Source organism: Accipiter gentilis, chromosome 8 (assembly GCF_929443795.1).
Source record: "Accipiter gentilis chromosome 8, bAccGen1.1, whole genome shotgun sequence".
Lineage (NCBI taxonomy): Eukaryota > Metazoa > Chordata > Aves > Accipitriformes > Accipitridae > Astur > Astur gentilis.
Window position 1 is genome coordinate 27677865 of NC_064887.1, and position 15802 is coordinate 27693666.

Sequence of the window (15802 nt, forward strand, 5' to 3'; positions counted from 1 at the left end):
ATTGTTAATTTCCCAGGTTAGAAAGGGTTTTTTTCCCCTTTACTGAAAATTGGGCCTTTAATTTTTTGTTGTACCACTACTTTTTATGTACCACTATTTGGGGAACAATTTCAACAGCATGAGAGATTCCTCACTCTCTCCCATAACGAATGTTAGGGCATCCTTGAGAATCACATGCCAGGAAGATGAACACCTTTGGTCAAAACTGAAAAATGAACTGGGGCCTCTCATACCACAATTAATTACTATAGTATCATAGTGACCGTTTCAAGAAAGGAAAGCCCTGCTTGGTTTCCTTGGGACAAAGTTCAGCTTAGCTATCAATCCCATGAGGTTGAAAAAATGAGATTTAACGCCTACCAACAAGGACTTGAACATTTAGAAAGTGACCTGCAAATGCCTACTGAGGGGCTGCTCCTGGTGCAAGGGCACCATGAATTCCATCTAACGTTGATATATGGTCTTATTTTCTCTGGAAACCAGAATGCAGGTGTAACAGGAGAGAAGATGGAGACCAGTGAACACGTGAGGATCTAGTGTTACAGACTGCATTAGCACCTGGGGTGCCATAAAGAGTTCAGGGCCTCAGAAGCCATGAAGCACTGTGAAGTTTCCCAGTATAAGTGGTGTCTCCCAACAGGTCTCAGATAGAAGTCTCCTACTGGCAACTTGGCACCCCACTTTAAGGCATTAGCTCACCTATGGTCTGTTCAAGGAGCTGATGTGCCTCACACTATACCTAAAAGTGAGGTGTTACAACACCCCACATTCCAGTGACTGTCTTTTTTAGGAATGAGTCTCAACAGAAACAAGAAAAGCTGAGAGAAACAGATGCAGGAACACACAAAAGTGGTGAGATAATACTAGAGAGCATGCTAAGCAGTGATCTCTCCTGCTGAACTGCTCCTGCTGTCAAGCTTTTGGTAAGCCCTAAAGCAGACAAAATCTGTAATACAGGGCAGACTTTCCACTGATGGTAGCTGGAAGTGCAGGCATAACCAGAAGGGAAGATACAGCCTTTGCTGAAAAAAAGTATGTAGTAATAATTAAAATAGTAGTATATAAAAGTAGTTAGTAAGTCACAGAAAAACTCAACTAAATATGTGACACATTTTCCAAAGTAAAAGCCCTGTCCAATGTAAATATTACACTTCTCCTGTTGTACTTGTGTTTTTTCAAAAGAATTAATTTGTCTTTCTCCTAAATGCTCACAGATACCAAGGATATTTCATAAGATTTCAGATTACTTCCTGTCCAACCTAAGCTTTATTTCCCAAAATAAGCACAACTAGTGAGACAGGTGGTTTAGGAAACAAATCAAAGCCAGTGCAATTACAGCAAGACTTGACTTGCCTTCAGAACGTAGCCTGGCTATCTGCAAAACAGATTCTAATTTAAATCCTAGTGGGAAACTAAGAATTAGAAATGGCTATCACTAACATGCTGTTCCTGTGCATTACTTGATTTGGATTTAGACATGCAGCATTAGGATATAACTGGGTGAGAGAGTATAAATATATTAGCATCGTGCCTACCTTTATTTTACTTTTGCACATTCTTGCACATCCTCAACTTTACTCATGTAAATACACTGAAATCAAAGGGACTATTACTGTGATTAAGGTTAAGCAGATGCTAACATGGCTGACAAAATTGGACCCCTAAACCCCTAAAAAAAATATGGTTTCAACTCAAAAGGAGTAAACCCAGTCACCTCTGCTTTCTTTCTCCTCCCCTCATTTCTTTAAATTTTCTTTACTTTTACAATCTCCTTTTGTAACAGCACCCATGGCATATATGCTGCATGCCAAGGCGACAGCCTTGTATGTTATTTTCTTTCTGCAAAACTACTGATTAAAGGTCTGAACTTAGTATTATATGTAGGGAAACACAGCTGAACATGTTTAATTTCTGTAACTGTGAAAACAGCTGTTATGCATGGATAAGGTTGTGTATGTCTTAGAAGTTATATCTTCATTTAACAAAGAATATATAACCCTGTCCAAGACACTTATTCATCACCTTTATAAATGACTGCAAAAAGCAGTGAAGTATCTTGTGGCCCTCTCTGTGTCCTACACCTGTAACATGCTGAATCAGAAGTCTGTAGCTAGTACTATTACCAGCTTCAATGATCAAGCTAGGCAAGCAGCTCATGCTGAACATATCCTTTGCCCCACACAAGCCCCCAGTCCCACCAGCAGCCAACGGCCCTTCGTCATCAATACCAAGCATAGGCAAGCCATTTGAATATAAACTTTTCTTCAACTTGATGACCCTGCTACCTGAATCTTAACACCAACGCCAGCTCTAATCTCTTATCCTTAGTTTAGTGATATTTTCTCAGCCCAAACCTAAAAGGTTGTCAAGTGGGACATGCCAGCCTCAGGTCTTAGATTAATGTAATAGCCCCTTTCTGAATTCACATCTTATTCTACCTGATTCGTATCTGCAGTCCAATATTCCAATCTTAAATCTACTCCATACACTCTTTCTAGTAACAAAAATTGGCCTTTACCATCACTTTTGAAACTGTACCTCACTCCCCATTAGCCCAAATTTCTTCTTCCCTTTACTGTATTCTACCCAGCCATTGAAGTCACAGACCAAAGTGCTGGCAGGTACCTGTCAGCGTCAGTCCTTAGTTTAGCCTGGCAGCACCTTTTGAATATATGGCTTACTCTGAATTATATCCATATCCCACGCACTGCCCTGCACTGCTTTATACCAGCACTTCCTTCCTTCACTTCATCTGTGAGCACCTTGCTTTGAATTAAAAGATGCATCTGAGTATTTTAATCTCTGCTGAGACAGCCTCAACCTTTCCCCTACACTTACCACTTTTTGACCCTCCAACTAAAAGCAACTTGGGTGTAGCTCACCGAAGAAGCTTCAAAAATCATAAACTTATCTAAATTATTTTCTAACTTAAAAGTATTATGTTTTATTATGCGGGGTGGGGGAAATCAAACTCTCTTTTACTTTCATTTGAGAGACAAAATCATACAAAACACTGTGACATACTGCTCTGTCACTTCCAAACAAGGGCACCATTTCAACCTGCCCTGTTCTGCTGCTTTTCTTGAAATCAAATAAAATTATTTCAGTAAGAGAGGGAGTATATGCTGCCACAGTACATCAGAAAATAGTGTGTATGTTGGCCAGCAGTGAAGAGAGTTACAGCTGAAATGCAGGAGAGATGTTTTGCTGCAAAAACTCATTCAGAAGGTATTTGCCAAGGAACAAGTCGGAAAGCCTTCCCTTGAATTCCTGAAAGAAACCTACAATTACAATAGCAGGCATATTGCTTCTGAAGTCTGCAGTCACAGGTTTTCCTGACTTTTAGAACTACCCAATAGCTAATCCCAGTTCTGAATTCAAGTGCCTATGCTTGTTAGAAATTCACAGGCTGAATGTTCTTCCTAGTAATTCCGCTTCCTCTCTTCCAGTGTCCCTAGGGTATAGACGTGTACATTGATATGTATTGTCATTAATTCCTCAGTTTGAGGGTGACCCCTCTGGCCCCAGATCATATTCTAATTCTCTGTGTATTTGAAGAAGAGGTACAGGCTGGGCCTCTAGTAACCAAAACATGATCAATAATTATGTGGTTCGATTACAGTTCAAGTCTGATATAAAAAATATCCTAGATTTGGATTTAATTTATAGAATAGGCAAGAATCTTACAAATCTGCATGGCTACATAGACATTGGTGAAGTTTTGCTACTACGCCATCTTAGAACCTGCCATTTCGGATGACTATGAAATGCATATATTATGATTTTTTAAAATGCTGAGTGTACATTGTCATGCAGAATATAATTTAATCGTTGTATCTCGTGTGAAGATATCTAGGTAGATTCAGAGTAAACAAAGCATAATATGAAACCTGAATTAAAGTAAAACTCTCTCATGGAGTAATACATGTCTTTTCTTATTAACGCAATGGCAAAAATAAAAGGATTTTGATGTGATGGCATTTTAAAAATCAGAAACACTGACACTGCATTATAAATGATCCTATCTCTCTTTTTACTTTATATTCATGTAGTCTTAAGGATTTGTGATTTTTCATCTTCAGGCATTCTTAAGTAAGCTTGAGAACTAGAATAAATGCAAACTTAGAAGCCTTCTTGAACCTTAAGACCAAGGTCACTAAGAATGCACTAGGAAATTCCATTAAATTCCTCATGCACATTCTCTATTGTCATTTCAGCACATTTATGATAAGAATGCAGAACTGCCCGCTTTCAACAACGCTTCTACTTGCTATCTACTGGCTTGCCTGTCTCTATTAATAGTACATCGGATTTCAGAGGATAATACAGCCTGAAATGAAACTATCTCAGGATTAAAAAGATGATTCTCAGACATTAATTTAAAATATGAAGTAGAACTATTTGGTTTTAGCTTAAAAATTATTAAGGGGATTGGATTTAATGTGCTAATTTAACACATCACAGTGATTTTATAAGCTGTAAATTTTCTTTCCAGAACACCTTGCTTCTGTTTCTTGAAGAAAACATTTCCTCTTTCATTTATCTGGATGTGAACACTATGTGAAGATAAACTACACACCACAAGTTTCTACATACCATGGCAACCCCACCTTCTGATACAGCAAGCTTAGAACTAAATTAACAGAAAGAGCATAACATATTAATAAAAAAGGGCAGGAACTTGGTTTTATGGATTATGCAGAGCAGTTTTAATGAACCAGAGGATCGCAAGTATTTTGTCATGTATTTTGCATTCAATGAGACAGCCAAACAACCATTTTCAAAAAAAGGAAGTCTACTGTTCATTTCTGAGGGTAAATATTTTAAAACACTTAGCTGATTTAGGATCACAAAACTCTAATGAAAATCAGTATGGTTTAACATGAGTTATTTAGTGCCTTCTTTTCAAAGGTAATTATGAATTAAGAGATACAGATAAGCATCCAGTGGGATCTTCTAAATACCTAACTGTCACTGTTTTCTACATGTAAATATTTTCTCTACATGTGGGGCAGAAAAGGAGGGAAAAAGAACAGTAGGTCAGTTAGATCTCCAAAATGTCACCCTATCTCAGCATAATTAAATTAGCTACAACAAAAGACTACAACTTGAAACACAGCAATATATGTGACATTAAAATACAAGAGTAAATTGATCGCCGCAATGAATTACACAACAATCTAGACACATGAAAAGGATCAGGATATGACACAATACTGATATCATATCATACGCAATGTGGTCTTAGAAGCCAGCACAGGTATTAGTCCTTTGACCTTATTCCCTAAGAAGCATTTTTTTCAGGGTAAACTAAATATAAATCTTGAAGCCACAGAAATATAACAGCTCAAGGTTGTGCAAGTAACACTCAAACTATATACTCAAGAATCATAGTTTAAAATAACTTGATGAACCTGATTAGATTATGCTCCATCATGTGCATAAACCCAGAGCACCTAACACATATTTTTGAATTAAAAAAGCTGTCTCTAACCATTTGATACCAATGTTTCATAAGGCTTCTTGGTTGCCAACAATCGCATCCATCTGTTATGCTGGCAGCATGCTCAATCACAAGATGTTTGGATCTTTTCATTTTAGGCATCATTGCCAGAGAAATACAAAAACTTTGAACTGACAGTGTGAATGCCTTCAGAAAGTACCTGTTAAAAGCTATCTGGATGGGACAATACAACATTGGGGAGAAAATAAAGAACAGAGGAAAGATTTTAATAACTCTAACAAAAGTCATACCTTTGCTTGAAGAAGTGAGCAAATATTGAAAAGTTTCATTACTAGTCAACAGTAATGCTTAGTAATACTTCCCAAGGGAGACATATTGCAAATAAGAGCACTACCTTATGTTTCTTCCACATGGCTTAAAAACCATCTTCTGACTTCTCTCTCACATGTGTGCATATATATATCTAAATAACTGTACATATACATATAATATAAATACACATGTACCAAGTATATACATATGTATAGCATACATATCTATTGTACACACAAATATAATAACAAGATGTGTATAAAATATATATACACACATAATTGTTACTGACAAGCCCTCTGTGGTCCACTACAACTACTGAGGAGCAAAACTTACTGTGCTATAAAGTCTTTTCTTTTTTTTTTTTTTTTGAAGGGGGAGGGGGTATTTGCTCAATGCTTCTGCATAACAGAACACATTTTCCTGCACAGTTACAAGGGAAGAAAGCCACAAAAAACAGTATGGCTCTTATTAAGAGCAAATCCATTAAGACAAGTTCTCTATCTTCTAGAAAAGTATTGCAGCTCCACCCTTGAGTCTTTCTTCCAGGAGAATTAGGAAAAGGTCTTCACTTGGGCAACAATTTTTCCAGCCTTCATTACCCACAGCTTGAAAATGCTTTCCAGAAAATGGAAATGGGCCTTCCTCTTAAGGGGATTATCCTGTGTGGTATTTATAGCTTGCCCTAGATATCTCTCCTCCTTTCCGCTCTTTATTAACAGAGCATCCTTATTTGTGCTTCAGATACATTAATTTGAGGCAATATGGGCCTAATTTTATGCATAGCAATGTAGACACAGGTAATGTTTTACTAAGGTGCCCAGGGATCTCACTGAAGACGTAAAATGAAGCCATGAAGGGAGAGTAGACTATTTTATCAGATCTGAATCCGGTGAAAACCAGGGAATCCTATAGCCAAATGAATAGTGTGTATTGGCATTAAACAGAAAACAAAATCATTCCAGTCAGTAAGGACATTTGTTCTGCTGTTTTGGGTTTTTTTATTCTTGTATTTTCCTTTTCTCTGATGTGACAAACTTACTCCTTATAAATAGTATAAGAAAATTAGTCTTAATCATTACTTATCCTCAACCCAAGTTTCAATAATATCTCTAGGGAGTTAACTAGCATATATTGGACTAGTCTGAAAGTGTTACATAGACACATCACAATATTGGTTTATTTTTCTTCCTACCCACAAGTATATTATTTCAGAATTATTTAAGCAGGGAAATCTCACTGGGTTTTGTGTTATTTCTGTGCAAGTATCAAGAGATCCTTAAAATATTTTATCAGCTATAAAATTTGTTATCAGGCATGCCGAATAATTTTCAGATGAACACATTTCCCTTCATTCCACTAAACAAACTCAGCCTAGTTACCTCCTGAATTTTAGCCTGCACAGAAATCTGATCCAGGGTGATTTTTCACTAGTCTATAGCAATATGTTTAACTGTATGGAATTGTCTAGGTGGAACAGCAGCCCCTCCAACATCACTTTTTTAATGAGCCTGCTTCAGCATCCTATGGACACGGTCTACAAAGGCATAGTTCTCAAGCGTGAGGAGGTATGGACAGAAAAGGACAGAGGTGTAATGTATCTCCGCAGAAGGGCACATCAGCAGGGAGCCCCGGGAAAGAAAGGAATACTGGTAGGACTAGGCTTGGAGGTGAGGTTGGAAGCAGTGGTAAGAAGGCAATGGCCAAGTGAATGACCACAGTACCCTCAACAAGAGACAATCCCCAGCTTTGGCAGGAAGCGCCTGCCCAGCTCTCAGGGATTGCCATGGGAAGGAAACAATGGCGAAGGACTGAACAGCAGCTGGGCAGCTCCCTACTGCAGATCCCTGCCCTGTCTGACCAGAATCTGCTCACTACTGCTCCGCTCCCCTCACCCAGGCCTGCCCCCACTGCTTCTTCCTGGCAGTGCTCCCAGCAGATAATCCAAAGCAACATACTCCTGCCTCAGGATACATACCCTGCTACACTCAGGGCACGCTTCTAAATTTTAGAGCTGTCACTGTAAAGCATGTTACCAGAAAAGTTATATTTATTCCTCCAAGAATCAATGTACAGATATAAAAGATAGACAAATCACACTTTATCAGATTTCTTTAATGAACTGTCAGCCAGCCGTGATCAGATATAGACATAGCAAAATGTTCTGTTCAGTGTTTTGTGTTGTTAACTAAAAATAGAAAATTGTTTTGCTAGCACTGATCCTGAAAATGTTTTTCTATTCCTTACAAATGGCACAATATAGCAGAAGTCTGCCACCATTAAAAAACAGTTATAGTAAAACTTTAAACACAAAATATGTGACAGAACAGTTTCTCCGGGTCTAATAGTTTTACAAGCTATATCAAAGCAGACTTGTACACGGAAGTGACCAGTACTTTTGCTATACCGTGCAGTCATAGAATCAAAGATAAAAACCCTGGGAATACAACTTTTACTGATATACAGTATGCATTAAACACATGAGTTTACCCATACTTATTTATCACTTCCGTAGTGATATAGTTTTAAGTTTTCCCTCCATCCATTCCCTAGGTTTTTAATTTCATTTACATATTTAAATTTCTGTACAAAAGGAAGACGTTATGGACCTCTTGCTCTATCCTATGAGACCGATACACCTCTCTGTAGATATATCTAACAGTCTTCCCTACTAGCTTTATTTAACCTGTTTTCAAGTTAAGGCATGTATGCTTCAGAGGTCTCTTACAATGATTCTAATAATCTTAGATTATACATTTGTCTATGATGCAATCTTCTTCTAGGTAATACCTTTCTTTACTATTTAACCTAAAAGGTTAATTCTGTGGGAAGATTCTAGAGTGTTAGTATCCAAATGTATTTTACTGGAATTCCAGATCTGTCCTAAAGTTCACTACTTGAGAAGTTTTACATCTGATAGGGGTGTACTTGATGTAACTCACAAGATGGCTAGCTAAAAAAAAAAAATCTGAGCCATGGTGATTCAGTCTTCCAGTAGTATTTTCAGTGCTCCTGAAGCCATGATAGCCACAAAAGAGCTTCTTTAAAAGTTTGTCAATTTCCCCTACCTATATTAGTAGGAAAAAAAAAGAAGTTGCCTATTCCTACAATTCCTGCTTCTCTCCAAGCTTACTAAATGTACATGTCTCCAAATATGCATCTCCATAAGCTAAACAGATTTACAGCACTCTCTCTTTCAGACAGTAAGTTTTCCATGTATTCCATAAAACCCGTTCCCTAAGACTATTTATTTTTGTTTGTTTTCCACTAAAATTTGCTTGCTTTCAAATAATTGTAGGATCACAGTTTTGGATAATAGAGAAGGCAGAAGTTTTCAAGATGCATTTGCTAGATATATTACCTTATGCCATGACACAGTGGAGAAATTGTAATACTTACTGTCAGCTGAATGTCTTCCATGTCAGGTGAAAATTCCCCCTTTCCTTGAATACAGGCTGAATCATGCCCCTAAAAATCAGTTTCTTTTTTAGAGCTTCAGGTTATCTAATTGTGCTGAATGAATACAGGCACAAGGCCTCAGTAAAGCAGCCTATGACAAGACAATTTTGCAAAACGTTCCTAAGTATTAGTTTCCTTTTTATTTCTTCCTCTGCACAGTCAAGACAAAAAAGACTAAATTTGTAGGAACAAAGCTCAATATATTCACATTCACTTAAAGATGCTCAGGTTTTGCCTTTCTAGAAAAGTCCTAGTGAATATGCATATCAGAAGAGCAAATGAGCAGTGTTTAGAACCCCTACACTCAGTTTAGGAAGCACCTTGCTTTACCAGCTGTCACTGAGAGACTGAGCCCTGTGGGAGGAATTCTGTTCTGTCTGCAGCACTTGTCTCAGCTGTTTGGCCATGGGCTGCATCAAGAAGCATCCTCACTGCCAGCCACATTACAATCTCCAATGAGAACTGATCTAATTTCAGCAAGAATGGGCTTTATCTCTTTGCTGAATGTGACTGGAATAGATGAAGACAGTCAGGTCCCTACATAGTAAATGCCTGCAGTGCCACCCAATAGTATATAATTGCAAATACAGCAGCAATGGAATATTCAGATACAAGCTTGTCAAGGAATAAGAGATTTCTTAGCAAGCAAAAGTGCTTCATGGTATCAGGTACAGATATTGTTTGATGATACAACTACAATATAGTGTTAGATGTCACAAAGTGACAGTAAAATCTAAGAATGTTGATCAAACCAGAAAAAAAAAATATGGTTTGCATTAGAATAAAATATTTCAGCCAAACTAGTGAAACAGTAATAAATATTTCATTTTAAATACTATTATTGTAAGATTAATTCTTTGAGGTTTCATGCAATTACTGCAGCTTAATAATTTCCACTCATCTGAAGCAATGTGCCACAGAATCTTCACTTCATATAAGAAGCTCAGTGTAGAAAAGCCTCAGTTTACTCACCACAAAGCACTTCTTAATCCATAAGTCAGTCAGCTGGTTGACTGCTGTCTTTGTGAACTTCAGATTATATGGTTCTCTTCTTAGACTGGAGAAAATAAAACAGTTCACCTTTTGTAAATACATTCATGAATTTTGAACACATAAATATGTATATAGTCTGCCATTACCTTAAGAAAGCATATAGTGCATAAAAATTAAATTCAGAACATGACCCCACCACTTTGACTACTGAAGCAGTATTTTCCAGCAACAAGATTGTTTTATAAATATTGTACATTAGTGCCAGTGTGAAATGATGTCAGTGTATGGCTATACAGTAGGACCCTGTATTTCAGAAAAATTAACTATGTTCTTCTGCAGTGTGACAGCGAGCAATGAAGATTGATAGTAACTGAGAGCGACATCTAATTTCAGCAGATTTTAGACCTTTCACCTGTCACATGTAGGAACACAGAATTTTTTTTTCTTGCTTAAATATAAAAGACAAGTCCCCCACAAAACATTTATATAAATTTCAATTATCAAGTTCTCACTAATCAGATTTTTTTAGTAAGAATGAACAATGATAATTATTAGACAGATCCATAGAAAAGAATATAATAATTTGTAAACTGAGTTTTCTTTCTTTTTTTTTTTTTTTTTTTTTTTAAAATACCTGCTTTAACTTGCAGGAGATGTACATATATCTGAATCACAGATAGAAGGAATTGGGACATATATCCAGAGAATTTGATGTGGAAAAACTGATAGAGCTGATCAACTCACAGTTTCAAGTTTAAGGAAGATATTGCTTTTGGCATCAATCTTAGATTAGGCAACATTACGGTACAGGTTAAAGGTATCATAAGATGTGAATTAGTAGATTTTCAAGGCTTTCATCACAGAGATGAGAAGAAAGCAGTCTTGTAAGTCAGTGCATTACATTCCACAATTAATTATCTACATGTGTAAAATTTTAGTCTAAATCAGCTGGACAGAATAAAAGCATTGATACTTTTATGACCTCCTAGGGTCTTCTACTGATGACATAAATTTTTGTCTTTTAACAGTTATGAAGTCAGCATTTACTATGCAGGACAGACTTGTAAATACGCTTACACTCAGACAAAAGATTAAATAACTTAAGGGCCTAGTTCTCTTCTGCAGTGTATCAGCTTGGCTCCATCGATAATTCATCAATTCACACTGACTGATCAGGCTCAAGATGTTTTAAAGCCTGAAGTGACTCAAGAAGAAGTTTAGATAGCATCACCTCCCTCTGAAAAACTTCAGGTTACTGTAAATACAGCAACTCAGCCAAAAAAATTTTTAAAAGCTAAGCTTTCTGAAAGTCTGTTGCCTCAAATGAAATACTGTCTATAGTAAACAAGACTAAACATACTTATTAATCCATTTTTAAAACCTTAAATTAGATGGAGAATATAGCAAGTGGATAATAATAGGGGTAGCTTGCTGTTTCTCATTACCAGCTTCAAACAGTCTGTCTTCCCTTGTTTTCTCAGACCATTGCTAATGTCTCAGACATGGTTCTCATATACGACACCTAGTCATGATTTCACGCAGTTGGCCTTTTCTTCCATTCCATAGAAAATTCTTTTTGGATTCTATAGAAGATTTTTCTCTGACATTAGGTCTATTAGTCTTTGTGTGGAGTGCAGTGAAATGCTGTTTGAAGCTGTAAGTGAAAACAGAATAAAAGAGACAAGGGAATTATATTTTATAAAAATCAAATTCTTGATACTTTATAGTCATGACTGATAGCAAACTACTGATGAATACTGAATGCCAGAGAAAACACATAGAACAAGACTAAAAAATAATGCTAAGAAATAAGTGTTTATATCCTTATGCAGTTAAAATGTACCTTATGCAAAATTAAGACCCACCACAGTTTCCCTCAGTCATCATTTCTAATTTGGCCCACACAATAAGAAACAAACCAACCATACTATTTAATCCATGGCTGTCTGGTTCTATGTGTGTAATGAATTAATATTCTTAGTCCAGTTATGAAGAGTGTTTTCACATCTCAAATATGTTATCATAATTGATCCTAGGTGTCATATCTGTCATATTGATTAATAAAGAATCCATACCTGTCCAACAGCCATAGTAAATGGAGATCTTTTGGAATTGGAAAGCCTCCACAGCATTATATAGAGGAAGGAACACAGTATTTTCTTTGCTGCCATATCCCTGCTGCAGGCACAGCCCCAGGGCTGCCAATGTTCAGGTTGGAAACTGGCACAGCTTAAAAGTACTCACCTAATTTAGAGATTTTAAATAGCAAAACACTCTAATATTAACCAAATATTGGAGAGGAGGGAATTTTTGCAAAGATGCTTTTGCAATATTTCATCTATCAAGCTGTTGATTTCCAAACCAAAACAGGATACTATGAATTTAAGCTCCATTTTACCTGAATTTTGCAAAGCCCAGTGTATCTGTGTGGAGTATTTGAATGCGACCACTTTGATACAAAGCAGTAAGAGATCAAATGCGCCATCAATGGCCACTTTTCCATTATTAATTTGCATTAAAATTATGTAACTCATGTTAGAGCACTTACCTTAATGACATACTTAAACAAACTAGATCTTTCTATAAGAAAACCTGCCCTACTCTTTGCAAAATAAGCTACAGGTAACAGAAATTTCTAAATATATGATAGACTAATACCTTTATAACTCTCCCTGAGTGTTCAGTCTCACCTGGATTTGATTTGACCCATGCCTTACCTTTGCTTGTAAGCTTTAAGTTTGTTCAAAAACTCTGTGTGTTCAAAAGTGTTCAGATGAGCAGACAACACAGAAGTCAGGAGTATGACATAGTCTATACCACACAAATATAATTACCAAAGCTTGGCATTTTTTAGGCTCTCGAGTTCCTCCTGATGAAAGTGATAATGAAATATATCTGGTTTTTCTGAAGGGTCCAGATTTATGCAACACCTGTGCTAACTCCAAGCCTCTGTACTCTTTTAGTCTCAAGCACATGGATTATGTCTAATGCCGCCCATCATTCCGGCAAGCTAGTACAAGGTATGCCTGAGCAAAGACAGGCCAGAGCAAAAATGGTAACTTCTTTGTCATTACATTAACAGTTCATTGAGAAGTAAAAATCTTTCTCCCTCTCTGTTTCCAGTTTTTCCTTACAGTAAATATTTCAAGAGTTACCTGTAACATTATCAAACATGGCAAATCACATCCATCTCCAGTGATACTTGTGGAGCTCCTGATAGAGTTCTGATTCTGGTAGAACTGCATCATCTTATACAGAATTAAATCAGGAATGCATTTCTGCCAGTGCTTTTCATATTATTCCTGCTGTACCTCAGGCAAATTACATTCTTTGCAAAAGTAAGTCATAGAATAATTTTCCCAGAAGGCAATAAAAAAAATCTCCCCTCATGTATTTTCATCTCTCTGCTTTCTTGAGAAATAAAGCCACTGGCTGTGCTGGCACCTTTGATAGATGACTTAGTGAATTTTTTTGGACATATTCCCTCTCTCTTAAGGATATAAGTTGCAAAACCATTTTTCTGTAGACCCTATATATCATTGAGGTAGGTTCAACCATTCAGTAATCCTGGAAACACACCAACTGACTTCAATCCTGGAATGAAAGCAAACCAACCCAGTGGAAACCTAAAAATGCATTGACAAAAGTCACACTGAATGTTCAGAAAGAGAAAAAAAAAATCAAAGTTGACCAGAACCATCTCTAAACAGATAATAAAAGCTGCATTATTGCTACACAACAAATACAGACACAACAAAGCCCCTCTGAGCTTTAGGAGAGTACATATATTTTTTCTTGCTTAATTTACTAATTATATTAGGTGTTTTTTAAAATATTCTACATTCCAATCACATTATAAACCTAATAATTATTTTAAAATAAGTCATAGTTATATATACAATAATTTCCTCAGCAGCATGTTTAATTATATAATTAATCTATTTCTAATCACAAGCAGTGATAAAAACTTGAAATGACAAGTAGTATTTTATAACTGGTATGGTTAATGTACATTTCTGTTCTAAAGCAAGTATATATTTAAATTTTCTCATATTCCTTACCATAAAATGGCAATAATCTTAATTTAACTTGGAAGTAAAACAAGAGCTAATTTACCTACAAGAAAAGCAAGTCTGGTTATGTAAGCCTTGGGATGAAATTTCACTGCAAATGAAACATTTGAAATGAAAATCAGCCAGTTATACTTGCCTTTTTCCTGGGCCTAGAAGCAATACAGTTGCAGCTCATTCACTCAATCACTTCTGATTTCCAGATTTTCTTCCAGAGGGGTCTTTAAATGAGATACCTAAATGTATCCAAGTACATGCATTAACAGAACTGACTTTGGGTCTTATATCTAAGAATAATTACAGAAATCATTTTATCTGTCATTTGAAAGACCCAGAATAAAATGAACTGTCACAAAGCATTGTGTCATGTCACCATATACATGCACACACACATTTTATACAAGGAATCAGTTGTTCACTTGATCTCCTGTAGGGACATGGTCTAAGGTGGCAGCTTTCCTTGGGGAATATGCTATCATTAGATTTGCCATTAGGCCCTTTTCCATGGAGAGAGATTTTTCCTGCATCACAGATGAAGTTCTGTGCTTCTTGAAACCATGCTAGGTTCAAAACTAGAGGCAGTCTCTTCAAGCTGATTTTTAGAAGTGGAAGAGAGGAAAGAGAGGTATGGTGGATGGTGTGACAGGAAGAAGCAATGTAATACACATTTTCAAAATCTTGCTTGCATAATCTGTATTTCAGAAGCCCTTGAGATTTGCATTGCACTATTTACTTCATTGAACATTTCAGCTCTACTAATTCCAACTGTCAGAATTTCACTGACAGTACTAGATTTCTGTGTCATACACAGGACTACAACTCCTTTTTGAACTTATGTAGCTTAGTCTCATTGTTTCCTGGAATGAATCCAAAAGTATAAATATCAAATACCTTTGTGTCTGACAGACAGTAATTTCTCCAAACAGAACATAGTGCTGTTTCAGCAAAAAGCATAAATAATACAAACAATAATAAAATCTCTCTGAAAATAGGAAAAATCCTCTTAATAGTCCTGCTTCACTCATGGGAAAATGAAAAGGTCATCACATGTCAGAAGACCATATCTGAACAAAGATTGGGAACTTCACTCAAGAGAAGACAAAATTGGTTTTCGGAAGTGTCAATTTCCGAGGTCATGAAGTAGTCGGGGATGCTGTCATTGTTGGGAAGATGCAGAGTGAGCTACTCCTGCTTGTTATGGAGAGACTACTGTTACATTCCTAGAAAGCAAGTGGGGATGAAAGCAAGAAAAGAGGGGTTCCCTCTAACAGTCTGTGAGACTTTCAGATTTTGTTGTTTTAGAGAGGATGGCTATACTCATACAAAGCATACAAAATGCAGTCTTATTAAAGTATTTCTGAATAGTTTTAAATTCTCCTTTTTCAACTGAACTTATATAAATACATACATGTATATGTGTGTGTTTGTGTTTAGGTATACATATAGAATATATACTAGCTCTCACCTTGCAGTTTGAAAAACTAGCATGTAAAATACTTTCATC

At 36.5% G+C, this 15802-nt stretch overlaps 1 long non-coding RNA gene across 1 annotated transcript in view; it reads right to left on the bottom strand.

Moving 5' to 3' along the window:
* LOC126041704 (uncharacterized) overlaps window positions 1-9281 on the bottom strand; it is a 48680-nt gene extending 39399 nt beyond the window's left edge. Inside the window, exon 1 of the long non-coding RNA XR_007506982.1 lies at window positions 9176-9281. This is a non-coding gene — a long non-coding RNA (uncharacterized LOC126041704). The remainder of the gene's footprint in view (window positions 1-9175) is intronic.
* Between the last annotated feature and the right edge of the window lie 6521 nt (window positions 9282-15802).